The 26197-nt window shown below is 39.9% G+C and overlaps 1 long non-coding RNA gene across 1 annotated transcript in view; it reads right to left on the reverse strand.

Moving 5' to 3' along the window:
• The window catches only part of LOC117200513 (uncharacterized), a 61092-nt gene extending 40346 nt beyond the window's left edge, over nucleotides 1–20746 (reverse strand). Inside the window, exons 1-2 of the long non-coding RNA XR_004482100.2 lie at nucleotides 19893–20746; nucleotides 17191–17309 (exon numbers count right to left, since the gene is read on the reverse strand). This is a non-coding gene — a long non-coding RNA (uncharacterized LOC117200513). The remainder of the gene's footprint in view (nucleotides 1–17190; nucleotides 17310–19892) is intronic.
• Nucleotides 20747–26197: the final 5451 nt, after the last annotated feature.

Raw genomic sequence — 26197 nt, forward strand, 5'->3', positions numbered from 1 at the left:
GAGGCCACAACGGTGAGAGGCCCGCGTACCGCAAAAAAAAAAAAAAAAAAAAAAAGAAGAATACCTAAACTGTATTTTTGAAGTTGTTATTTTAAAAAAAGCATTAAATAACAACTATAACAATAACTATGAATTTACCATGGACTCAATTAGGGGCCCAGGAAAACTATAAAATCTCACATGAAGGTAGAGCTTAGAGGTGGCAGCTGCTTTGAGACCCTTTTAGAAACGGAAGGGGAACAGGAGAAACAGTAGCTCATTTAACATATGGAATTCAGAACTTCACATCACATCTTCTCAAACCAGCCTGCCGTTGGAAGGTACTATTTCTCTTGGCTACAGAGTCTGCTTTTGTTAAAAGCCTATAACTCTTTCATTGTCTGGAGTAAGTGATAGTAAACACTTTGTCAGATAGGAGGTACCATGGTTGGGCTCAGTAAAAAGCAGAAGCAAGAGGTATACGTTTTGTTAGATTTCAGTTCAGTTCCATGTAACAGAAGTTTCAGACAAGAGAAGAGAAAACATAGCTATATCTGAGCAATGGTAAATGGGATTCCCTATTAAGGATGGCTTGATCATGGTAATCTTTATCTTGTTCGTTATCTAATGCTGCATAACAAAGTGCCCCCAAATTTAGCATCTTAAAACAGCAATAAGCATGTATTGTCTCACACAGTTTCTGTGGGTCAGCAATTCAAGAATGGCTTATATGAGGTGGTTCTGGCCCCAGGTGCCTTATGAGGTGATGGTCAAGGTGTTGGGGCATTCACTGGGCTGTAGGCAAGAGGACTCAGTTCCTTGCTGGCTGTTAGCAGGAGGCCTCAGTTATTCAGCACAGGGGACTCTCCACAGGGCTGCTTTTCATGGCATGGCAGTTCACTCCTCTCAGAATGCATAATCAAAGGTTAAAGTGAAGCCTTAATGACTTTTGCCCTAGCCTTGCAAGTTACACTCCTTCATTTCCACAATAGCCTATTTTGTTTCATTAGACACCTTCACTTACGCTAAATTCCCTAGAAGTCTAAGATAATAGTGCTCAGGGGTAGACTTCAACACTACCACGTAGTCCATTTGCTGCAGTGGTTAGAACTGTCACTTGGCCAGCTATTTTTTGAAATTACTTAAATCAGGAACAGTTTAAAGAATTGAACAGTAAGGGTAAAGCAGATTGTTCTCAGGACATAAAACTAAACTCACCTTATTATGTATTGTTACACTGCTGTCCACTCTCATTACCAAAGGCCATAAAACAATTTTAAGTGTTCCCTGGAATGTCACCAGCAATAAACGTTTTTGCTTTACTGTTCTGTTGAGTTGAATGTTAACCGTTATATTTTAGAACTCTTACAGCTGGGAAATCTAAAAATGCCTTCTGGTCTTTAAGAATTCATTAAAATATCTGCTTTGGGTAACCTTGGTATTACCTTAAGTATGGTTGGGGAAATAATGTCATAATCACTGAATTTTATTAGCTACCAACCCTTTTTATCATAAAATACAGTGTTATGAAACCTAGAGCCTGTTCTGTCCCATGCTAGTGACTTTACCTCTTCTCTTGACGGTATGTCCATGAACCCTGACTAAGCTTTCCTGAGAGCACTATATTTATTGCTGTCCTTCATGGCCAAAGGTGACAATACAGATGATGTTATAGTATGGCTGATGGGAAGAATCTCTATCCCGAGTACACAGAGCATCTCCCATACTTCAGCCTGAAAAGCCTACGACCATTTGCAGGGTTGAGATTCTGTGATTTTATCATATACCTGTCAGGTTTACATTTTTACTTCATTTGAGAAGAAAATAATCCCTTTTACTTTAGTTCTAAATTCACGTCTGAATTAATATAACTATTACATTTTTAATTAGGTTTTCTTCACCATTCTGTGTCATAAAATGAGGGAATTGTGGGGAGCTTGAAAGCAGTACGTGTCTCCACCATGCCGATGCCATTATTCCCAGAGTATTTCCTCTTCCTTCATCAGTTTCCTCTTATTAGAAAATATAACTTCTAAAATTTGCAACTTAAAACTATATTTGTGGGACTCCCCTGTTGGTCCGTTGGTTAAGACTCCACACTTCCACTGCAGGAGGTGCGGGTTCAATCCCTGGTCCAGGGAACTAAGATTCTGCATTTTGCATGGCGTGGCCAAAAAACAAACAAAAACCTGTATTTGCCCAGCCTCTGCTTCATTAAAACAAGGGAGAGAAAGATCAGCCTAGAGTATGCTTAACACAGTTAATACCCGGTCTCTTTTTTTCTTTTCTTTTTTCCCCCGGTACGTGGGCCTCTCACTGCTGTGGCCTCTCCCGTTGCCGAGCACAGGCTCCAGATGCGCAGGCTCAGCAGCCATGACTCACGGGCCCAGCCGCTCCGCGGCATGTGGGATCTTCCCGGACCGGGGCACGAACCCGTGTCCCCTGCATGGGCAGGTGGACTCTCAACCACTGTGCGCTACCAGGGAAGCCCTCGGTCTCTTTTATACTATGTGTGACTTGGACATTTTTTAAAGGTGATTGATGCAATTATTTTTCTCTTCCTTTACAATCAAGTAGGAAGTGTGGTGCATCTTCATAATAAAAAACTCACTGAGCTAAATTCAATTAAAAGAGATGTTCTGTAAGGCTATAAAGGACCACTGTATATGTATCTAAGGAAAAGAGTCCAAGTAGATCTGGAGCTAAAAGTGGATCTGAAGGTCATGTTCAGGGGTTATTCTTTCTGTCTGTCTCAAGCACCTTGTGTTTTCTGTCATCCTTGTTTTTCTCTCTGCTTCTTCACTCTGAAGCAGCTTCCTCTTCTTGCCACTGGTCCCCCAGCCCTTATACCACATGACGATTTCAGTGCCAACCACCATCTAATAAATATCTGTGTGTCTCCAATCAAGTTAGAGAAAAAGAAAGAGATCTGAATGTTACTTATATTTTCCCTGTATAGATTCTAAGGGAGATGATATTAATGATAGTCCCTCGTTTATGGAATGGGATGAGGACTATGGTAATACAAGATTACATAAGAAGAGAGACTTTTAATTGGTCTGAGAGAGAGAAGGAGAAGTTAAAAGAGAGACAAACTGTCTTGGTAGCCAGTAAGAAACTTGGTGAGTCATTGAAAAGGATGTAAATGTTTAATCAGGACTTCTGTTAAGTTTTGTTGTGTATTGTGTGATGTAATTCTCTTTTTTAAATTTCCCCATCATATCTTCTCTAATATCTATCCTTTGCTAACTTTTGTATGGTCAAGCTTGCCTTCTGGGGACGGTGATTAAGGCTTAAGTCAAAGTGAGTAGGGTTGAGAGCTGAGAGGCTCCACTCAGCAGTGCCCTCATACTTGTGGGAAGGAAAAGGGATCCAGACTCACTTTTCCATGATTTAGCATATACCTTCTTTCCCAGCTTTATTCCCCAAAGGCCATCCTCACATAACCAAAGTCGGAGCTAGGAAGAACAGGCTTCTAGATTCTCCATGTCTTTTCATAATTCTATCACTTTGTTCGTGTTATGCTACCTCCTCGTCAAAAATCCATTTCAGCAATTCCCACAACTACATCAAGACCAAACCCCAATGCTACTTTCTCCAGGCAAAACTGACCTCTCCTTCCTCTCCACTCTTAGGGCACTTGGTTTAGTACTTATATTACCTCTGTCACATTATGCCTTGCACTAAACTGACTGTATCATCTGCCCTCTTGGAGTGTAAGAAACATCTTATTCGCCTCTCAGATTACTCACATGAGGCCAAGCACAGTGCATGGCGCATTTGAGCACTCAGTAAATGTTTTTTGAAAAGATAAGTAACGCAGGGACCTGTGTGGTTTGAGTAGGGTGTGTTCTATCCAGATTTTTATAGTGTAGTACTAGAAAATAGTAGGCTAAAACATGTGCACCTAAGTGTGTGCATTTCCATGATGAAGATATGTTGGCCTCTTGCTGATAATGAACTTTCACCTACCTGTCACGTAGTCTGCCTGAAGATAAATGGGAGTGTGAACATGTAAACACTTTGGGAAGTAAAAGCATGCTCGATAAATAAAAGCCATTGTTTATTTCTGTATACTATATAGAGTAGGATCTCTATAATTCAATGTCTCTCGGGACTATGGGTGACCATGATAGTTTTGGTTAATCTGAACCCTCCAGGTCAGTGCTACTCAAGTTGTGAACCATGGACCACTGCCAATCCAAGAACTGTTACTGGTGTATAATGAGATAAATGGAAACATTTGGAGTCAGCATTTAAAAACCTTTGAAGCAACTTGACACAACAATATAACTAAGTAATTTAATAATAAAAATGTGACTTATGTCTCTACACTTTTGTTGTATTAATTTCATTTTGCCAGTAATTCATTTCCGTTGTTGTGTGATAGGATTCACAATAGATTGAGAATGAAAACAAAACATCAAAAAAGCTGGTCCATGGGCTTCCCTGGTGGCACAGTGGTTGGGAGTCCGCCTGCCAATGCAGGGGACACGGGTTCGTGCCCCGGTCCGGGAGGATCCCACATGCCGCAGAGCGCTGGGTGAGCCGTGGCTTCTGAGCCTGTGCGTCCGGAGGCTGTGCTCCGCAGCAGGAGGGGCCGCGGCAGTGGGAGGCCCGTGTACCGCAAAAGAAAAAAAAAAAGCTGGTCCTTCAGTGTAGATAGTTTGAGAAGCACTGTTTTAGGTAATTCTTTCCAGAATGGAAGATACCCACATTGTGTACATGGGAGTGTTGGGAAAAATGATAAAAATAAACCAGTAGACATTATGAAATACTAGTATCAACAAAACTCAGTGAAAGTTGATATAATTATCAACAAAAGTTGGTATAAAGGAACAATATAGTGAATGATAGTGAGAAAAAAGCATCTGAAATGTAACAGTTCCGATTCATAGTGTTCGTTTTGAGCAGTCTTCCCAAAATGTTTTGTGCCTCTTTAACAATCCTTTATGCAATCTCCTCTCTCTAGTAACTAAGCTTACATTCTGGAACTTTTAGAGAAAATAACATGCTCCCCTGTTGTTAAATGAGTTTGGGTGTTGTGCTTGCTTGAATAAAACATCTATGCACCCTTTTAATTAACGTGAACAAGAATTCTCCAGTCATCTGTAAGTCTTCTCTATGAAAAATCCCTTCAGGAAGTCAATAATTCAGTGTCTTTAACATACAACTGAGCTTTGGTTATCCTTTGGTTTTTTTGCCAGTTTGACACTGAATTTTTATGGAAAGTCTTCTTAACCTGGGTCAGGATGATATTTTGAGTAAACAGTATGTGGTTCTTATTGTCGGAGCATCTTGTTTTTCCAGATTACCAAGATAATACATTTCACAGGGGTCTTAAAAATGTTCTACAGATTTCTGATACTGTAGACAGTAATATTTGCCAGTGTCTTAAAATTTAGTATTCATGAATCATGTTACAGATTTTGATTTGAGGACTCAGGGATTTATTATGTAGATCACAAAATCAGAGGGTAGGGACTGAATTCAATGTCAGGTTTTGTGCTATGCCTGATGGGATGGGATTGCTCAGAAATGGTTCTTTTTTTATTTTGCAGTACACGTGCCTCTCACTGTTGTGACCTCTCCCGTTGCGGAGCACAGGCTCCGGATGCGCAGGCTCAGCGGCCGTGGCTCTCGGGCCCAGCTGCTCCGCGGCATGTGGGATCTTCCCGGACCGGGGCACGAACCCGCGTCCCCTGCATCGGCAGGCGGACTCTCAACCACTGCGCCACCAGGGAAGCCCTCAGAAATGGTTCTTAATGCTTAGGAGACAGAGTCCTTGATATTGCATCCGGACTTGATATTACGTTCTAAGCAAAACAGGAGGATTTTCTGATCCGTTTATAATGTAATTTTAACTTTCCTATGTTCCATTTCACTTTTCTTTCCTTCCCCTGGCAGGCAGATCTGGCCTCAGGCTGCCCAGGACCTGTTTGAACTGAACTTGGAAACCTGGACAAGCCTGGGGTTATGGTCCTCTAGGGTACACGCTCCATGTCTACCCCTTTCCTCATACTTTTCAGACTCAGATTATCTTGACTCGGTTTGCAAAGTAGCCTGTATTTCCTCCAGAGTCTTTTAAAAAAGAAATTAGAATGTTTCATAAAGCTAAAGATGCTCCAATAAAGAGAAAGTCTGTTTCCCGCTCGTCAAATTGTTTCCTATAATACATTAATATTCAAGTCTGCTCTAAATGTGTATTTTAAATTACCCCTTATATAATTGTTTATGGGGAGGTAAGGAAAGTCTAGATTGCACCCACTAGAAGTTTTGAAGGCTTTGCTAATTTTTTAAATTCTTTGTAGTTCAGTGAGCATAAATTTAAATCCAAGGATATAATTCTTTTAAAAATGAGCTGGCTTCTTGATTTTTCATCTTATCTTTGCCTCTTGATCTTGCTGTCTTAGGAATTATTGATGGCTCTTTCCTGACTGTCTTTCCGGTCTGACTTTTCTCAAGACAAATCCCAAACCGTGATATAGCCATAATGAACTTTCTTCAGCCATGGGTTTAGCTACAGCTGTTCCAGAACCCTCTCTCCACCTTCCCTTGGCCCTGAAGACGTTTCTAGGCTCCCTAATCCATCAGGCCATCCCTCACCAGCTCTCCCATCCTGCTGCCTATGCTCTTCCTCCCAATGACAGATCCATCACTTCTGATCCTAGATTTTTCTCTCCACCTGCAGCTTAGATATGATGTTTTGATCTTCCCTTATCTCTCTTCCTGTCCTTATTGAATATTCCGCCTCCCTAGACTCACAGTAGTTAGTTCCAGTTCCACTATCACCCAGTTCCCCCTTTTCTTTTAAATTCCTCTCCACTCCTAAACCCAGTTCTGGCTTCAAGTGCCTGGGTGGGGAATCCAGAGATCTTGAAATTATCAGCCATCTTGATAACAACTGAGAGCCTCACAGTGATAATTTCAACAGTGGCCAACCTTTCTCTGGCTCCTTCCTATAGTTCTCTCTTGTCCTTGGTTGCATTGCGAATCCTATTTTGCTAAATGTAGTTGTATTCATGACATTGCTTTACCTATACCCGACTACATGCTAGAACTTAAATAATCCTGAAAACTCATGCCCAGTGGAAGCAAGCAGAGAGTCAGGCAAGCCTGATATGTCTTGTTACTTGTTGACAAAGTGCCTGACAGAATAATTCCATCACCTCTGCTTCTCTGCTCTTGACTTTTAAAAAAGGTACCCATTCAACCTTGAGGGTATTATGCTAAGTGAAACAAGCCATAGAGAGAAAGACAAATACTGTATGATCTCTCTTATATATGGAATCTTAAAAACAAACAAACAAACAAAACCAAGCTCATAGATAGGTGAGAACAGATAGGTGGCTGCCAGAGGTAGGGGGTGGGTACAGGTGGTCAAAATGGGTGAAGGGAGTCGAAAGGCACAAACTTCCAGGTATAAAATCAATGTCCTGATGATGTAATGTGCAGCATGGTGACTATAGGTAATAATACTGTAGTGCATATTTGAAAGGTGCTAAGAGAGTAGGTCTTAAAAGTTCTCATCAGGGCTTCCCTGGTGGCGCAATGGTTGAGAGTCCGCCTGCCGATGCAGGGGATACGGGTTCGTGCCCCGGTATGCGGCAGTGGGAGGCCCGCGTACCACAAAAAAAAAAAAAAAAAAAAAAAAAGTTCTCATCAGAAGAAAAAAAATTCTGTAGCTATATATAGTGACAGTGGTAACTAGACTTATTTTAATATCTATAAATATCGAATCATCATGTTGTACCCCTGAAACTAATATATATCACTTCTACCTCAATTTAAAAAATCATAACAAAATTAAAATAAATTAAGAAAGGCATCCATTCAGAAACATGAAATACCATTTCCCACTGTGCTTACCAGTTTCTGCCCCCTGAGTCTGTACCCTGCCCTGAATCACACTCTGCCTGTTGGCATCCCATGTGAGTATTTCACGTGGCATCAACAGCAGCTGCTCCCCATAGCAAAGCAGCTGTGAAAGCTGATCAGCCAGGATTTTTCACTTGAATCAGTTTAAACGGAGCCCACAAAGATGTGGCAGACACAACTTAGCTATTTCTTTCAAATTTACCATCTTAGCCTTATGCTTGGAGCAGCGTGTTTGGTCTGTGCCTCGGGTATTAGGAAGAGGACTAAAGCCTCCTGTCACTAATAACACCCTTTCCCACATTAACCCTTCAGATCCCAAGGAATTCTTTGAGAACAGATAGAACTGACTTCCCCAGGGTCTGGTTTCTCTCTCAGTGGGTGACACTATAACACAGTTCATCTTTTTGAAGTGAGCAATCTGTCAGTTTCAACACATCATTTCTCTTTTCCTCCCGTGTTTACATCTGTAGCCAAAACTGATTCATTTCACTTAGCAGCAGCTCCTAAAAGAATTAGATCTTTTATCTAGCCATCTACCCACTTATCTATTTACTTATTTAGTATAGTCACTGCCTTAGCATCTGCATTTTGAATGATTTCATACCCTTTCTCTTCTCCTTACCCTGAACCTGCCCATCCGACTCTTCTTTCAGGCTGTGGCTCCTCTCCTGCTTGCTTTCACCAGGCTATCTAAGACCATCTCGCTTTGCAGTTCCTTCTCTTTTCTGTGTGTCCCTGTGCTCCTCGGTTAACATAATCCTATGTGAGCCTTTCATTTTATCATCCATTACCGTGTGTGAGCCTCGCTTCTGATTGCATTCCATCTCAGAAACGCTAGTTCTATATAGATCACCTACACAGGTCACCTGTATAGATTGCCTATACTGATAACACCTGTCAAAGAAAACGGAACTGGATCCTGTCCACCAGTCTCGTTTTTGCAGATTTACTTGGGGAAACCCCCTCGGTATGATCCCAAGAGTCCCTGATTACCTATGTTTAATCCTGTTCCCGCAGTGCGGGCCATGTTCTAAATGCTCCATACACACGCACTCATTGAATGCTGACAACGCTAGGAAATCCAGAGCATTATCATTCCCGTTCATAGGGTAAGAAATTGAGGCACAGAGAGATGAATGACTTGCTGGGCACACAACTTCTCAGAGAGAAAATAGGCTTAACCCAGGCAATTTAGCTCTAGAGCCCATGCTGTTAACCACCATGCCCCAGAAGAGTGTTTCAGCATCTACTATTTCTGCTTTCCATCTCTTCTCCAGGTCCCATGAACTTTCCAGATTCCTCCTTTGGCCACTTTCTGACCAACTAGGAGAAAATAAAGATTCTCTCTTGAACTCATGAAATCTTATGACTTCTTTACTCGTCACACTTTCATTTCTTAGTGCAAATTTAACTCAATTCCTTTATCTCCATGGCTTTCCTCCATAACCTTGCCTTCAGCTCACATTACTGAATATAGATAGACATTCATAATCCTCTTACTGACATTTTTTGTCAAGAGGTGCAGCTTTAGAGAAAGCATAGCTCCTCCAAGAATGCTCACAGCCCGCATCTGAGCTCCTAACTCTTGAGAGTCTAGAGTGAAATTCCTTACTTTCCTCTGAGTCATTTGTTGACTGTTACACAATTTTAGGTCATTTTAAAGCACAGAGGACTCTGTAACCCCTTACATTCTGAATCAAGGCTGAAATTCAAGCAGATAATAAGGCAGACTCTTAACCAGAACAGCTGTTATGGTGGCAAAGGAAGGAGCCCAGGAAATGGCATGAATTTAGACCCTTTAAATGACTGAATAATATGTTTAATTTTCAAAAAGTCAACATTTGGGACTTCCTTGGTGGCGCAGTGGTTAGGAATCCGCCTGCCAAGGCAGAGGACACGGGTTCGAGCCCTGGTCCGGGAGGATCCCACTAAGCCCATGTGCCACAACTAGAGCCCCTGAGCCACAACTGCTGAAGCCCACATGCCTAGAGCCGGTGCTCCACAACAAGAGAAGCCACCGCAATGAGAAGTCCACGCACCGCAACAAAGAGTAGCCCCTGCTCGCCACAACTAGAGAAAGCCCACACGCAGCAACGAAGACCCAATGCAGCCAAAAATAAATAAACTAATTAAAATAAAAAGAGAGCAGATTGCTCCATCTCCTATTTAAAAAAAAAGAGGTGAGTTTTAAAAAAAAAAAAGGGAACATTTGAACCTGATAATCCGGTAGCCATATGTTGTGCAAAAGTTCACTAGCATGAACTGAAAAGTCTTGGCCTGATGTCAAGCCACATGACTCCTTCTCATAAAAGGGCAGGACCTTGCTTTTCTACTTTTCCTTTGTTTCTATGACTAGCCTGGACTCACTTGGTGATATTGAGGAGTTAGCTTTGATTCCTCTTTTTCTCCCCCTTCCAATCCATCAACGAAAAAACCTTGTTTCTCTGGTTTACGGAGCACGAAAGTCCTGGCCCCTGACCGCTTCTCTGACTTTATCTCTCCCCCTCACCCACACGCTCCACCCGTGCTCGCCGGCTGTCTGTTCTGTGATCATTCTCAAGCCATTTTTTCCTCCCTTAGGATCTTCACCAGCTCTTTTCTCTGTTCAAAATGCTATCTCTTCCCTGATATTTTCATGGCTCATCCTTTTCTGTCAGAAGCCTTCCTGAACCATCCACTCTGAAGGAGCTGTCCACTGATTCTGTCACATAACTTTATTTTAACTAACATAATAATAAATATAATTTGAAATTTTAACTAAAATAATAATAAAGTTAACTTTATTAACTGTAAGTAGTGCAGTGCACTCATTATAGTTACAAGACCTTAAACTGGGACTCTTTACCTAAGTTTTAGCTGAGTTCAAAAAGGAGAGGTGAAGAATACTTCAGTATTCTGAAGTGAGGTGCTAGGCTTCCTACACAGGACTTTTCAAGGGAGTTGATAGCTTGGTCTTGCAACTCTTGGTTAACCACCAACTTACAGTCTATAAAATTGTTTGGAAGAGGCAAAAGAGATATTGAAGATTAAAAATTATTTTTTCAGAGAGAATTGCTGGTGTGCTGCTCCCCAAAAATCTCTACAGTAAAGAGGAAAGGGGGGTATATCCCCCTCTTTTTTGCCTGCTGCAGAGACTTTGGTAAGACTACTCAGTGATCTTGACCTATGTCCCCTTAAACTGTGGGATACAGACTCACACCCAGAAATGTCTGAAGGAAGAAGACTGGATGCTCTGAGACAAGCAGGAAGAAGACGCAGAGTTGAAAACAGCCTAGACTCCCAGAATTTACCATGACAAAGGACACACGAGTGCTACCTCTTGACCAGATGATGGGCACAAGAGAAAGCCCCAGCCAAGAGCCCTTTTAAATCCTACCAGAGAGGGCTATGCATAGGGGAAAAGTGATCCTAAGAGGAGTTGAGCTTCTAGATTCTTAGTAACTGAGAGAGAACATTTAAGTGGCCACCTAGAGGAATATAGATCACCCACATTAGGACTAGAGCAACAGAATTCATTTATTCATTCAACATAATGGTTATATCACTATTGGATTTTTCACCTAGTTTATTTCCTTACTTCTACAGTGCCCATCTCCTTTGACTAGAATATACATTTAACAAGAGTAAGGGCCTTTTCTATCTTTTCATGGTTGGCTAGAGCAGTACTTGGCATATAGTTGGTATATTTGTGGATGAATATTTAATAAATGTTGATTGATTGACTGAAATAGGTGAAGACTAGGAAAATGCAACTTCCAGTCCCTTCCCACAGTGATATGCAGATTCTAGTACTGTGAATGTCCACTAAGCTAACATAGTTGGAACTATAATCATTAACAAGTAGAAGCCTCAGAAGCAAAGGCTGATTAAAAAAAAATAGTTGATTAAAAATCTAACAACTACTTCATCACTTTCTCCTAAATTATTTTTTGTTTGGTTTTGCTTTTTTAAACAGAGCACCTCATGATAAATCATATTCTGTTATCAATATAACCCTTGTCATACTATGCTGTAAGTTTCAACCTATTTATACAAGTTAAATAATCTTATTTTATTAGTCTATTATATTCTTCTTATTTTAAAATGTTTTTTTATATATACAAAATAATATATGTAATGTAAATTGAGGCATAATAATATCGGTAAATAACATTTTATCACATTATAAGTAACTGTAGAAAATTATCCAAAGTGGTGTGACATTTTAGAGAAAAAATAGTGTTAATTCTTAGCCCTAAAATAAATTTCAATTTTAATATATGTAATGTAAATTGAGGCACAATAATATCAGTAAATAACATTTTATCACATTATAAGTAATTGTAGAAAATTATCCAAAGTTGTGTGACATTTTAGAGAGAAAATAAAATGTTAATTCTTAGCCCTAAAATGAATTTCAATTTTAATGAACTTGATGCAACTATCTACTTTTCCAAAATACACACATATACAGAGCTGTCTAGGGCTACAGACACACTCATTTTTATACAAACTTCATATATAGGTATACATACATTATAATTGTAATATATAAAGCTAGTATGCATGTGTGTTTATATTCAACTTACGTGATATGGAATATATACTGCCTTCCCAAAATGAAGGTGGAGAATTCATAGAATTTTAAACTAATTTAAATAATGGCACCAATTTCCTGAGCCCTTTTCTATACCAGGCCCCTCCTGAGCAGTTTAATAAACACTATCTAATTAAATTTTCAGAAAATCCTCAGGAATTAAGTCGTATCCCCATTTTACAGATTAGGAAACTGAGGCTTAAGAAAACTAAGCTTCTTTCCAAGATGACGGCAGAAAATCAGTAGTGAGTGATAAAACAGAAAACTTTCTGACTCCAAAATCTACCTTCTCAGACCTTTTAGTCATTCACCATGTTCCTCCCTAATCGATAGGTGCTACTAAATCTGTGTAGGGCCAAGATTATTTTCAGTGTAATCTTTTGAAATCATATACCAATATTTTGTGTGTCTATTTATTAATTTATGTTACTGTTTCCTCTCTCACATTTAACAAATAAGCCTCAAATCGCTATAGAGACTTCTAAGAAGAAGCTAGATCCGAAGTGTCTAGGAGGGCTTTAAGATTCAACTTAATAGAGATATTATATTGGGCCACAATTTTGATGAGTAAGTAATATCTTTCAAACTAACATCAACATCTCTTCTGAGAAAAGAGAGAAAACAAACTGAAAATCATGAATTTTAACAAAATAGCTGAGCTGTTTGAATTCTTTGTGTGTTTAGTTTTGCTTTTGTTTGTTTGTTTACTTCTTTTGCCTTAATCAGGTTCTATAGGAGATTTGAAAGCATTATCAAGTGTCATCTTATGCTTATTAGTAATATTAAGCTAGGGAGTAAAGATAGTAGAAAAATGTTTTTTACTTAACTTAATGAAAACACTTTGTTCAATCAGTTAAGACTATTTCATTAACTAACAAATAATTATTGAACTTCTTCAATATGATTAACCAAAGGGAATTCAGAAGTTATAGTCCCTTTGGGAGTTGAGAGATTCTTCTGAGTGTTCATTACGGCTATCAAATATTTGACCAAGATAGCGAGCAAAACAACATGTGTTTTGCACTGTAGTTAGGGTGCACCAACTATCACAAATAGTTGCCTGTTCCCCTCTCCCTCTCTCAGGTGTGCTCATGTTGTTACAACAATGAAGGGCGCATATGCAATGCAAGTTCACACTGAGAAAAACTTGTCTATTCCACTGATAATCTTCTTTGTCTGAGAGGAGCTGGTCTCTGGGGCCTTATGGGTATGAGTCATAAACAACCAGATGAAAGGTTTAAAGGGGTTACTTGGCTATAGTAGACAAAAACATCCTGTTATGGAAATCTTCTAAACCAGTATCTGTACGCGTAGATTTCTTTTTCTTTGCAACTAGCTGTATTCTAGCTATCATATATTTCTCATTTTTTTAACCTCTATAATTCAGCCTAAAAATATAACTACTTAGGTATTCTGACACTTCAGTTGGATGTCAGTGATCACTTTGTTTTGAACAACCATCAAATCTAAGACTGAGTTTCCTTGGAGGTCACTCGAGGATCAACATAGCCATTGGAAGAACAATAAAAATTTCAGATTTTTATTTTGGTATCAAACTACAGATACTTTTGTGGCTCAAGGAAGGTTGAAATCACTTGACATCAACCTTTAAAAATTAAACTCCATCTTTAACAACAATAGCTAAACCCTAAAAATAGTGCCAATTATTTCCACGTAAACACCAGATGGGGAGATTCCCCTAGACCTGTGTTTCATCCGTTCAGTCAAGAAACAGTTATTAAGCCATTTCTACAAGGTGCCCAGACCATGCACAAGTCCTGAGAGCAGAGAATGGAATAACCTAAAGTTCCTGCTCTCACCCAGAGAGAGCTCCTTTCTGACAGTGATAGCGTCTGTGAAAATGATAATTAGAACATTTGATAGTGCAGTTTTCCAGATTTGCCTGATAATAAGACTCACCTACGTGCCTTGTCAAAAATGCAGATTCCTGGGCTTGGAGATTGATGACATGTGGAATGAGTCCTATAAATCCATTATTTTACACGTTGCTCAGATGTGTCATATCAGGCAATTGTAGGAAGCATTTGGTAGAGAATCCCAGGGTAAGAGTGGACTAGAAAAGCCAATGAGGAGGTGGTGTTTGAGTCAAGGTCTGAATGATGAGAAAATATAGAGGAAGTGGATTCCAAGCAGAGGGAATAGTAAAGGCAGAGGCCCTGAGCACAGGATGAGGTTGCTGGCTTTCAGGAACAGAGCAAGCCAGTAAAATCGGTTTCACCAATTAGGAAAAGCTTGGCCAAAGGAGGTTAAAGAAGAAGGCAGGGGCTGTGCTAAGCAGTTTGGAAATTTTTAAACTCAACAGGCAGCTGTTGGATGGTTTTAAGTAGAAGAATGATGATCTGATAAACATTTCAAAAGATCTACTCTCAAAGACTAGCCATCAAAAGGAGACTTGAGAATGTGCTTCAAAATCTCCTGGGATGATTTTTTTAAAAATGCAGTTTCCTAGTCCAAATCCCATATCTTCTGAACAAAGGCCCAGACATCTGTACTTCTAACAAGCACCCAAGGCTGAATAATACAGCCTCAGGCTAGAAGCTCCGTGAGTGTCTGGACTCTATTTACTTACCACTGTACACTCAGTGGCTAGCATTGAAGTAGTAGGGATATTACTTAATTTTTGAGGATGTTGTAAAATGTTTTTAATGAATATGTAAATGAATAACCAAATCTTTGGTATTTAAAATCAATGTGATTAGCAATTAAAAAATTAGGTATTTAACTAGCTAGCATAATAAATAAGATTATTGGTAGTCTTTACATATTTCAAATATTTCCTAAACAAATTATAATTTAAGTTAGTGCTTTAATCATTGTCATTAATACAGAAATATTATATTCTGGCTCCTCAAATGCACCTGGAAATGGTCAGAAAATCTGTCATTGCAGAAGATTATTGATGAGTAGAGGATTGTTACAGGTTTTGAAAGGTAACAAAGCAGGAATCATGCTTGAACAGTTTTAGTTGCTTAACGCTCAGTGTTTGGTCACATCTGTAGCATCTGTAGTTTGTAATGGTTGAGGGGAAAACAGTTTATGAATCAAAGCAAAACCCCATAGTTGGAATATCCACATTTTTCTTCTAATTCTTCTAAAATTCAGCTTATATACATAGACATGGAGAGTTTTTACATTTAAATCTTAGTATTTGTTGGTAATTACAAATATTTTTTTCCTAGGATCAAAAGAAATGCTATGAAATACAATAATAATCTGTAAGACTTTGAAGAAAATATAAATAATCAACAAAATATGCTCTGGGTCATAGAAAGGACAACATAGAAAGACATAGTTTTCATAAAGTAAATAGGAGTGATGTATGAGAATCAGTGTAATTTATAACTAAAAACTACTAAAATTTAAAAAAATTCTTGGCATACATTGGTTTATAAAAAACATTTCCAGGATGAATATATATCTTTTCCACAAATAAAACACAAGACATTAAATAAACTCGATCAGTTACAAACCCAATCCGTATTAGGCAAATCCCATATCTTACTTACTTTATCTTCAGGGATTAACACAGAGTGGACCTCCAATAAATGTTTCATGAATGACTGAACGGTTGTCACAGTGATTTATATCATGAAGTTAATGAGACCAAGTTCATGTTTGTTCAATTGAACATATCTGTTTTCTTGGCACCAAGGCACACTGTATCTTTATTTCCAGCCAGAAACCCACCGTATCCTTATTCCATCACCTAAGTTACTCTTTGGTCACATAATAAACTGAGTAAGAGGATGCTTCCAGTTTAAAATGACCATCACAACTTTTTATCCAATGTAATAGTGTCACCTTCTTATACCAAGATCAGAATAAGTATATAAGAAGTATATATCTATATCTAGATATATATCTAGATCTAGAGCTAAATTGAAAGATAGACACACACATATATGTATATAGACAAACTTATACACAGGTCCATATATATAAATATGTGCATATGTCTATGAATTTCAAAGATGTGAATCTTTATTATCATTATTATATAATAACTTACTATTTCAAAGGGGAAAAAGTTAAGGCCCACTATCATAGGCTTGATACACAGTATTGGATTTTGAGTGTGTATTCCAAAGAGATCCCACTGAAGAGCTAAATATATTTAAAGCTAACAAAAGTAAAAGGTTTTTTGAAAAAAATTATGTTGAAGCTCTTTGTACAACCACTTTATTCCACTTTCTGTCAGAGCTTATGTGTTTCCAAGGGAGTACAGTAATTTGTGCATTTTCTATTTTTAAATCATTCATTGTTCTAGTTAAATATTATGAGTGTATGGCAATTCCTAAAAGAGTCATGCAGAGATAGTAGGTGCAATTGTGTTGTACTCAAAATAAATTCATGGTTAAAGCAAATATTTAACAACTGTCAAATACTGGATTGCATGTAGAAAAACTAATCCGGTATAGCTCTGGTAAATTAAAACTTCAAACCAAACCTTCCTTCTGTGCTTTTGTAATTAGAAAACCAAATGAGGAACTTTTCTGGGCAGCCTGGTTTAAGAAACCCACCTGTTTTCTCTTTTTAAAAAGATATTTTTGAAGTTAATATGTTTAAGTAAAGGATTTAAATGACTCAAAACTGGAATTGTGAAGAATAACCCTCTCACATTTAAATATTACTATGTATGTTTGTGATTTACAGCAATTTGATAAATGGCATATGAGGCATTAATTATAAATAATATGCTTGAAAAAGAAAGTCAGGTTATGCAAAGAAGACATTACCTGAGGAATGGCAACCATCTATCCCATGGATCACCCATCAAGGCTAATGTCCAAGGACCTTTATATTTCTTCCACATCAGCCATCATCCAGGACCTTGTCAGTATTCAGAAGGGCTCTACTGAAATATTAGGTTCAAGCATCAGCTCTCTGATCACCAGTCCCACTCTATTAGCCCCACCATGTCTGTCTTCAGTCTCTGTGGGACATTTAGTCTCTTGACTAGACCCTTCTCTCTTTCACTACCTTCTCTATCCAAATTAAATTCTATGCTCCGTTATTTCAAATGCTTGCTTCCTAATCCCTCTACCCTCTTCTCCAATTGTCCTTCAGTTTAAGTATATGGAAAAACCCAGCCTTGGCCCAGTCTAATTCTTCACCTTTTCTGAAAGAACCCACACTGCTCAGTGCCTCCGGAGAAATTTCAAACAAACTTACACGTTGGTGCGAGCCTAAATGCATGATTTTCAGACTCAACTGACTTCTCAAAGAGTTCTGATAATCCTATTTTTTCAAAATACTTAGAACTTCTCTTTTCTTTTAAAATCTGCAACTTCATCACTCTCACTTTCATCAGGTACCTTACTTTCAACTTCACGAGGAAAAGAGAAGCCATCAAGGTAGAATAGCCTCAGTCTCCCATTCATAGTACAGACTCCCCTGTGTGCCGGCCATATGTGCCTCCCTCCCTTCTGCCTCAGATTCACCCTTCTATTGGTGGGGGTCATATTACTGCTTAGGGGACCGTGCTCCAGTGATTCTTTCTTTCACTGTATCCTCAACGTCTCTTCCTATACTGACTTATTCTCACAAATAATTTGGTGACCACGTCAAGAAAAAATCCATAAAACCTCTCTGGATGTTTCTCTATGGTCCCTATCCCTTCTATCTGAACCCTTTAATAGCCAATCTTTTAGAAAGACTGCTCTCCTTACCATTTCCTTTTCCTCGCCTCCCACTTACACTCTGATCCATCTGTAATTTGGCCTCTGCCTCCACCACACCCCAGAAAGGCCTCCCAGCAAAGTCTCAAATGACCATTGTGTCAATCAAGTTTCCGAAAGAAAAGAGGTGGGACATTCAAGCTGGGATAATTTGAAGAGAATGTAATTTAAAAAAAAAAAGACAGAGACTTCCCTGGTGGCTCAGTGGTTAAGAATCCGCCTGCCAACGCAGGGGACATGGGTTCGAGCCCTGGTCTGGGAAGATCCTACATGCCGTGGGGCAACTAAGCCCGTGCGCCCCAACTACTGAGCCTGCGCTCTAGAGCTCGCGTGCCACAGCTCCTGAAGCCTGCGAGCCACAACTACTGAGCCCACGGGCCTAGAGCCCATGCTCCACGACAAGAAAAGCCACCACGATGAGAAGCCCACACACTGCAACGAAGAGTAGCCCCCTCTCGCCGCAACTAGAGAAAAGCCCGCATGCAGCAAGGAAGACCCAGTGCAGCCACAAATAAATAAATAAATAAATAATTTTAAAAAGACAATAAAAATCCATTGGTAGAGTACAGTGAACCCTCAAGGGATAGCCTGATACTCCAGAGCTAATAAATGCAGGAAGCTCTTTCCCAACCTACCCCAAGAGGGGTGAGCAGAGACCTACCTGACAGGAACTGTGACCTTAGGTCAAGGAAGCAAATCCACAAAGAAGAAGCCGAGGGGAAAATATCCTCTCCTCCCTTCTTCCCTCCTTCTTATCTTCTACCAGTGCCCACCATTGGTCTAACTCCAACAGAAGATAGGATAGAGTTAATGGGGGCCATCCACACTGGGCAAACTCCTGGGCATGGAGCAAGATGAAGAAGGCTGGGGACACAGAGGTGACAGCCAGCACAACCTCAGTGCCAAACCTACTGTGCAGCTTTGCAGCTTTATCTTAGGCTCTTAATGGCACTGAAAAATGTTGGCCTCTTCTGAACACTCTCCTTTTTGTGGTCCTTTGATGCCACTGCAATCTGTTTGTCTTCCTCCTCAACTTCTTTTGCACCTTCTATGCCTTTTTATTTATTTTTATTTTTTTACTTTTATTTATTTTTTTGCGGTACGCGGGCCTCTCACTGTTGTGGCCTCTCCCGTTGCGGAGCACAGGCTTGGGACGTGCAGGCTCAGCGGCCATGGCTCATGGGCCCAGCCGCTCCGCGGCACGTGAGATCTTCGCGGACCGGGGCACGAACCCGTGTCCCCTGCATCTGCAGGTGGACTCTCAACCACTGCGCCACTAGGGAAGCCCTTCTATGCCTTTTTAAAATGCTGGTGCTCTTCAGGGCTATGGCTCTTCAAAGGCTGCTTTTCCTCTCAGTGCCCTTGGGTGGCCTCATCTATTCCTATTGCTTTCACCACCATCTTCACAATTCCTAAGACTATATTTTGGCCCCAGCCCTTTCTCCTGAGCTTCATGCCCACTTCCTTGTCTGTCTGTAGTGCTGCTTCACTTAGAAGTCTCATAGACACCTCCAGATCAACTTGTCAAAAATTAAACCAACCTCTCTAATCTCAAATCCATTCCATTTATGTTTGCTATTTTAGTAAATGAGACCGTCATTCTTGCAATTGCCCAAAAAAGAAATCTGGTTTTCCACTTGACTTACCATTTTCACAGCTAATGAGAACCCCTATCATTTTTATCTCAAGCACTTTCTAATTTCAGTGGTTTACATCTATCCTCACTCCCACTACTCAAGTCTAGGCTACCATAAACTTACATTTAGGTCTAGAAGTGGCTTTTTCCCTGGTCCTCTGCATCCCTTCTTGGCCCATTCTGCACCTTCAGCCAGAGTGTAATTTCTTGGATAAATCTTCTCATTATATTTTCCTTCTTTAAAAATGTCCAGTAGCTCCACATTTTTCTTAGAATAAAGTCTACATGTTTTGTCTTGGCTTTCCAAATTTGTTCTCTTCTTTCTTAGGCACCACTATATTAAATTCCAACAGAGCAGAGTTTCTTTCAGTTACTTGAACAGACCATGCTCCGTCTCACCTCTGGACCTTCACACAGTCTTTGCCTTCTTCTTGGGGCACTGCTTGTCCACTCTCTACCTGGGTAATTGCTGCTTTGCCTTCAAGCCACAGTGTAAATGTCACTTCCTTTGAGAAGCCTTCTCTTGATAATCCACGCCTGGATATTATGCGCCTCTCTTATCCAATAGTATATTGTACTTCCCAGAGTGAAACTTGTTTTCTTGTGCGCATGTCCCTCTAGACTCCAGTGATGTGTGCTCCAGGACTGGGGCTTTCGTTTTCATTGATGCATCCCCAGCACCTAGCAGAATTGCAAGCATTTTTTAGTGAATGAATGAAATTGCCTTTGAGGACATGAAGGCATTTTACAGAGTGGGAGTGAAGTATATAATTGACGAGGTGAAGAGAAGCGGCATCATAGATGATGTTATAGTTTTGCTCCGAATTTTATGTTTATTCCGAGGGCAGTGGTAAGCCACAGAATGTTCTTAAGCAACAGAGGGACAGACAGAAGTTGTGTTTTAGCGAGAGTAATTTTCCTGCTGTGAGTGGGATAAACCAGAAGAGGGGAGAACTGGAAGTTGAAAAAACAATTTTGAAGACCGAACAAATTGAGGCAACAGGTGACACTTTATAAGACTGCAAAGAAAGGTATAGCTGTGGGAGGTGTTTGGAGAATATAAAGAGGGATGCTTGGACATTAAGGGCAAAGTAGAAGAAGAAGTAAAACATGACTATGATTTTGATACTGGTCACTAGGGAAAATAGTTCTGTCATTTACCAGAATAGGGAAGTTGGAAAGGGGAATTTAAGGGAGACATATGAAAGGACTTAGAGGCTACAGTGAGGTCATAACACTTGAAGAGAAATGTTTTAAGAAGAGGGTTTATAGGATGGGGCTGAAATGTGTCTTCTCGAGGGAGAACACCCTTTTCTGACCCCAAAGAATGTGTTCTGGCACAAAGAGAAGCACTCTAAGGCCTGAGGTGGTTTTTGTTTTTGTTTTTGTGTGTGTGTGTGTGTGTGTGTGAGCTGTTGCCTAAATTCTGAGTCTTAGAAAAGACTATAAGGACAGAGGACAGAGAGGTAGAAACTGCATTATGTATGTGTGACCCCTCTCTGATCAGAGGCATATATTTGAAGAGCAGTCAAGAAAATTCCAAGTCCTTGTTTATTGTAAATCACCACCTAGCTGAAACACGGATTTCCAATTATTGCACTAGTTTTCTGCACACTGCCTGTAACAAATTCTTGTTAATTAATAGAAAGGATGCTTGAAATCCATAGAGAAGTGTTCTGTAGCGTTCAGATGTTGGGAGTCTGTGTACGTGTGTGTGATGCGTAGGACACAGCATTTTGTAAAGGACCTCCATAGGCTCTCTCCACCTGACAAAAGAATGCCCACTACATGTAAGGAGATTTGAGTCATTTTTTTTTAAACAAAGTAAAACTTATATTTACAAATCACAGAAGAACTTTATTCTTTTTCTTCTCCCAGCCATTCACAGCTGTTTTGTGGGCCTAGCTCTTTCCCTCCCCGCTGAAACGTCCATGACTTTTCACTTCTCTGCATTTGGCAGGTGTTTAAAGTGACTCTTTTATGGATATTTTCTTGGGTTCTTCTGAGATCCCACATCACTAGAGATGTCTCATTTACATTCCGCAACTTCTTAGTCTCTGGAGGTCACATCCGGGCTCTTTGTGACGAGGCCTCCTTGACCCTCCAAAGCCTTGTTGGGAAGAACCCCCCAAACCACTCAGACAGCACTTGTACGTGGCTCCCCGTGTGGGCCTCTGTCTGTGGGCCATGCAGTTACTTCCAAGAGCAGTGCTTTCCTCCGTCACTGTGGGCCACTTCAGCTAGACACCTGTCCTCATGAGGCTTTCAGGCATGACCGCAGTCTACCGTACTTCCATAGTTCCATGGCGTACCTATGAAAGTCTCTGTGTGGCCTTAAAACCCCTCTCACTTGAGGAAACAAAGATGTACCTCTCGACCCTCTCTCACCAGAAAGAACCACAAGTATTCTGATGCCTCTCTCTCTCTAAAGAATCCTCTCGGAAACCCCTTCTTCTCTCTTGAGCTTTTCAAGCTTTATACGCTGGAATCAGATGGTTAGCTGATGGAAGCAAGAGCCCCTCCTGTACAAGTCCCGCTAGTCAGCACCTCAACTGTGAGGTGGCAGCACGCTTGTCACCTCTGGTTTGGGTCTCAGCTAAAACCCAAACAGGAAGAGCCCTGCTTAACATCCTGTTACCACTGAGATGTAGATATGGATTAGACACTTACCAAAACCGTAAAATTAGTATTTGGCTGTAAGACAAATCTGGGTAAATAAAGCCTTACCCAGAGAAAGTGAATGAGGGAAACTGTGAGCAGGAGGGTGACAGAGCTCAAGAGCACAGGACGTGTAGAACGCATGTAACCCCTCAGGCAAGTACTCATTTCCAGAGAAACTGCACTTTCAACCCTGTATCACACTTCAAAGGGGAAAATAAACTATTTTCTACATCTATGGAGCGTAATTACAAGAGAAAGAGATGAGTCATAGGATTTCATTTCCAAATATTTGCATATGTGTTTTATATGAAAAACTAGAGAACAAACGAGGGACGTTTTTTTCCAATAACCATGAAGTATGTGCCACAAAATCATTCAGATATTGAAAGAATAGAGAAAGACTACAAACTTCTCTTTTAGTTTTTTTTTTTTTTTTTTTAGTTTCTTTATGTGCAGGAGAAACTACGTGACCTAAGAAGAGACCTGACCTCTAAAAAAACCTCATTTCAACCTCGACCTATGACCTCAGAGGGACTCATTTGCCCTTTGGAAAGTTTTTAAGCTTTGTAACAGAGACGCAGGCACGGAGAAGATTAGAGAGCTCAGGGGAAGGAAGTTGGGGATTTTCTTCCATAGCAGATGGTGGGCTGTCAGCAGCTTGGTTTCTCAATTGGGAAAAGCCTCCAATGGTGTAGCTCTTCATCAGCTGGAGCTCCCTCTTTCTCCGGGTCCCAGTAACTGCTTTCCTCACCTTGCCTTTCAGGTCTAGTGGTGATACTGGCGCTCTGCCACTTTTTACCTACCTGTAACCCTGACCTCACACTGTTAGGTAGTCCCTTGATTAAATATTCTTCATTTACCCTATTGGTGTGCCATCCCTTTCCTGATACACTGAGGCCAGTCTTTCCATAGAAAATTTTTGTTTGCCAAGTTCCTCCTTGGGCTGGTCATTGGAGTTGCTCGAGTCCTTGAATACTTGGGACTCAGTCCAGTGTCAAATTGTTAAAGACAGCGTTTTCTAGAGGGTAAATTGACTTTACGTGTACCTATTTATTTGGGAGGCCACAGAATATTTTCCACAAAATTATTACATACCACTAAGCTTACAGCTCATGGATATAGCATGGCCACTGTTCACACCTTGCAAATAACAAGAAAACGATAATCCAAAAATTATCTTTCAAAGTTCAAAGGCAGCTTAAGGGATTTTTTTTTTAAGGGATGGAAATAAAATCTCCAGTTTTGGAAATCCCTTCATGTACCCACCCATCTGACCCCCACCTGTTTTAATGATTCACTGGGTTGGGAGGCCAGTGCACTAAAGCTGCTTGGTGCCTTGCAAAGGAGCCGCAAGGCAAAGCAGTAAAACCACCTGTGATCCAAATTTACTAGGAGGAAAATGTCCTCTGAAAAAGGAGGAAGGTGTTAACTCCCAAACCAGCAGGACCCAAATGTTGCTCTCTAGAGATGCTGCTTTATTAAAGGAAGAAGCGATCTGTAGTTTTCATATCAAAGGTCGAGCTGAGTAGGGGTGGCCTTTGTGTTGCAATTCCAGTGTTTGCAAACTTCCCAAGTGCTTCAAAACAGCGCCAAGCAGGGCATTCTTCATTTGCTTACCCAGCCACTCCCCTTCCGCCCTGCCTTTCCCTCTCCTCAGATGATCATGCAAAAAAGATAAACTGCACCGTAGGCCAAAACTGAATAATCGCACATTATATTTTATAGAAGCCTGAAAAATACTCGTTTTCTTTGCCCTTTTTATTTTTTGCATATTTTCAGATATTTCTCTGCTCACAGAAACTGTGTCTTAGCCCCAAATGATTTATTTTATGGTGAAATTTTAGTGGATACATGAAGCCTATAACTTATTTGAATACCATTTTCAATAGTATTATATAGGAAAAAGGTAAAGCAGTTTCATAAAGCTTTCAAATATACAATAATGAGCTCTTGACTGAAGTATTAAGAGCACCATATTAGAATAAAATGATTATAAGCTATTCTTAAGACATGAGCTTTGATATTTTACCTTTTTTTCTTTTTTTTTTTTTTTGCGATATGCGGGCCTCTCACTGCCGTGGCCTCTCCCGTTGCGGAGCACAGGCTCCGGACGCGCAGGCTCAGTGGCCATGGCTCACGGGCCCAGCCGCTCCGCGGCATGTGGGATCTTCCCGGACCGGGGCACGAACCTGTGTCCCCTGCATCGGCAGGCGGACTCTTAACCACTGCGCCACCAGGGAAGCCCTTTTTTCATTTTTAAAGTTGGTACTTTTGAGCAAATTAATGAGTTTACAGGTTATTCTTAGAAGACTGATTTCTGAAAAGCAGAATATTTAGAGTTGAAAAGAAACCATTTTTCAGAACAATGTAAACATTTTCATCTGCTCGTTGTTCAGTCATGTTTGCTCAAATTTTCTTTTCACTGTAGAATAGACAATGGTGCAGGTTATTAGTTAAGCTACTGGATATGATCATTCGTAAGATAAACTAGTGTGTCAGTATTTCTAACTAAGGCAATCAGGAATTTCTTCTTTCCCTTGATTTATGTTTTTGAGTGTATTGGCAAATATTTTACACATTTTAATATGTACAAGAATTACACAAATGCATCTAGCTCTAAGTATTTCATCTGGAATATAAATAATTCTATACATAAAAATCTAAAATCTCAATGTAGTCCACAATTTACTTTAAGGTATTTGAGTTCTACCAAGTAATACTTTTTTGTAATTAGAATGAAAATGTTTCCCTAACATTATTGCCTCAAAAGATAATCTGTAGCAGAATCTACAAATGAATTTGTGCATAAAGCTGACCAAATTCTTTTTACTGCAGTAAATAATCCATCATCTACATTGTTCAGCTGTACATTGCAGCTTTCTTGGTAGGAAACTGCATGGTACTGTGAGAAAGTACAACATAAGATTGTCTATGATTAAGGAAATTTAAAATTAGAGGCCACGTGTTTATTCCATGTGTTTAATTCAGTTAGTAACCATAGATAAATATATATTGTGGGGTCATTTTCTTTTCTTTTCTGACATTATTCTTAGTAAACCAGAGCATTGTTGGGATTTGGAGATTGATTTTTATAGAATCAGAAAGAATTAAATAATTTTGCAGAAGGATGGCCTTGGAGCTGACTCTCTGGTACGTAAATATGTAGTTTACAATTCCGTGGCACTGAAGCACTTTCAAGACCAAGTCAAGAGACTCCATTCAGTGACACTAAGGCCATAGACAGTGCCCATGAAGAGCAGCCATCCTGTTTCCAAGATGAGCCGATGCGCTGAATTAAGCCTTTGAGAAGGCTTTGTTTTTAAGAGTAAGAAATACAGTTTTGCATCATGACACAGTATACTAACACACACACACACACCCCCTCACATTTATATATAATTGAAACTAAATTTCACAAAACAGTACTTATTGGAATTATAGCTAAAGCACTATTTTACTATTCTATTCTTTTCATCCTATTTTTTGTATGTTGACCATAACCCAGTAAGTTATGTCATGTCCCGCTGAAGAGTAGCACCCAGCTTTTGAAAAGCACTGTAAAGTGTGTTATAAAGACTGTCGTGAGATGAGCACCTATTATTCTCCAATTTCCGGTAAAGGTGCCCAAGGGAACATGAACTTCCTTTGATCAGTGCTGTCTACAAATTTTTTCACTTTTTGCCTCACAAAGACTGATAGAGTTGGAGAATCTAAGAAACTTTGAATGTCTAATACATTGAGACAAGTAAATGGAAACCTCTAAAACCT

This window comes from Orcinus orca, chromosome 7 (genome assembly GCF_937001465.1).
Source record: "Orcinus orca chromosome 7, mOrcOrc1.1, whole genome shotgun sequence".
Classification (NCBI taxonomy): domain Eukaryota; kingdom Metazoa; phylum Chordata; class Mammalia; order Artiodactyla; family Delphinidae; genus Orcinus; species Orcinus orca.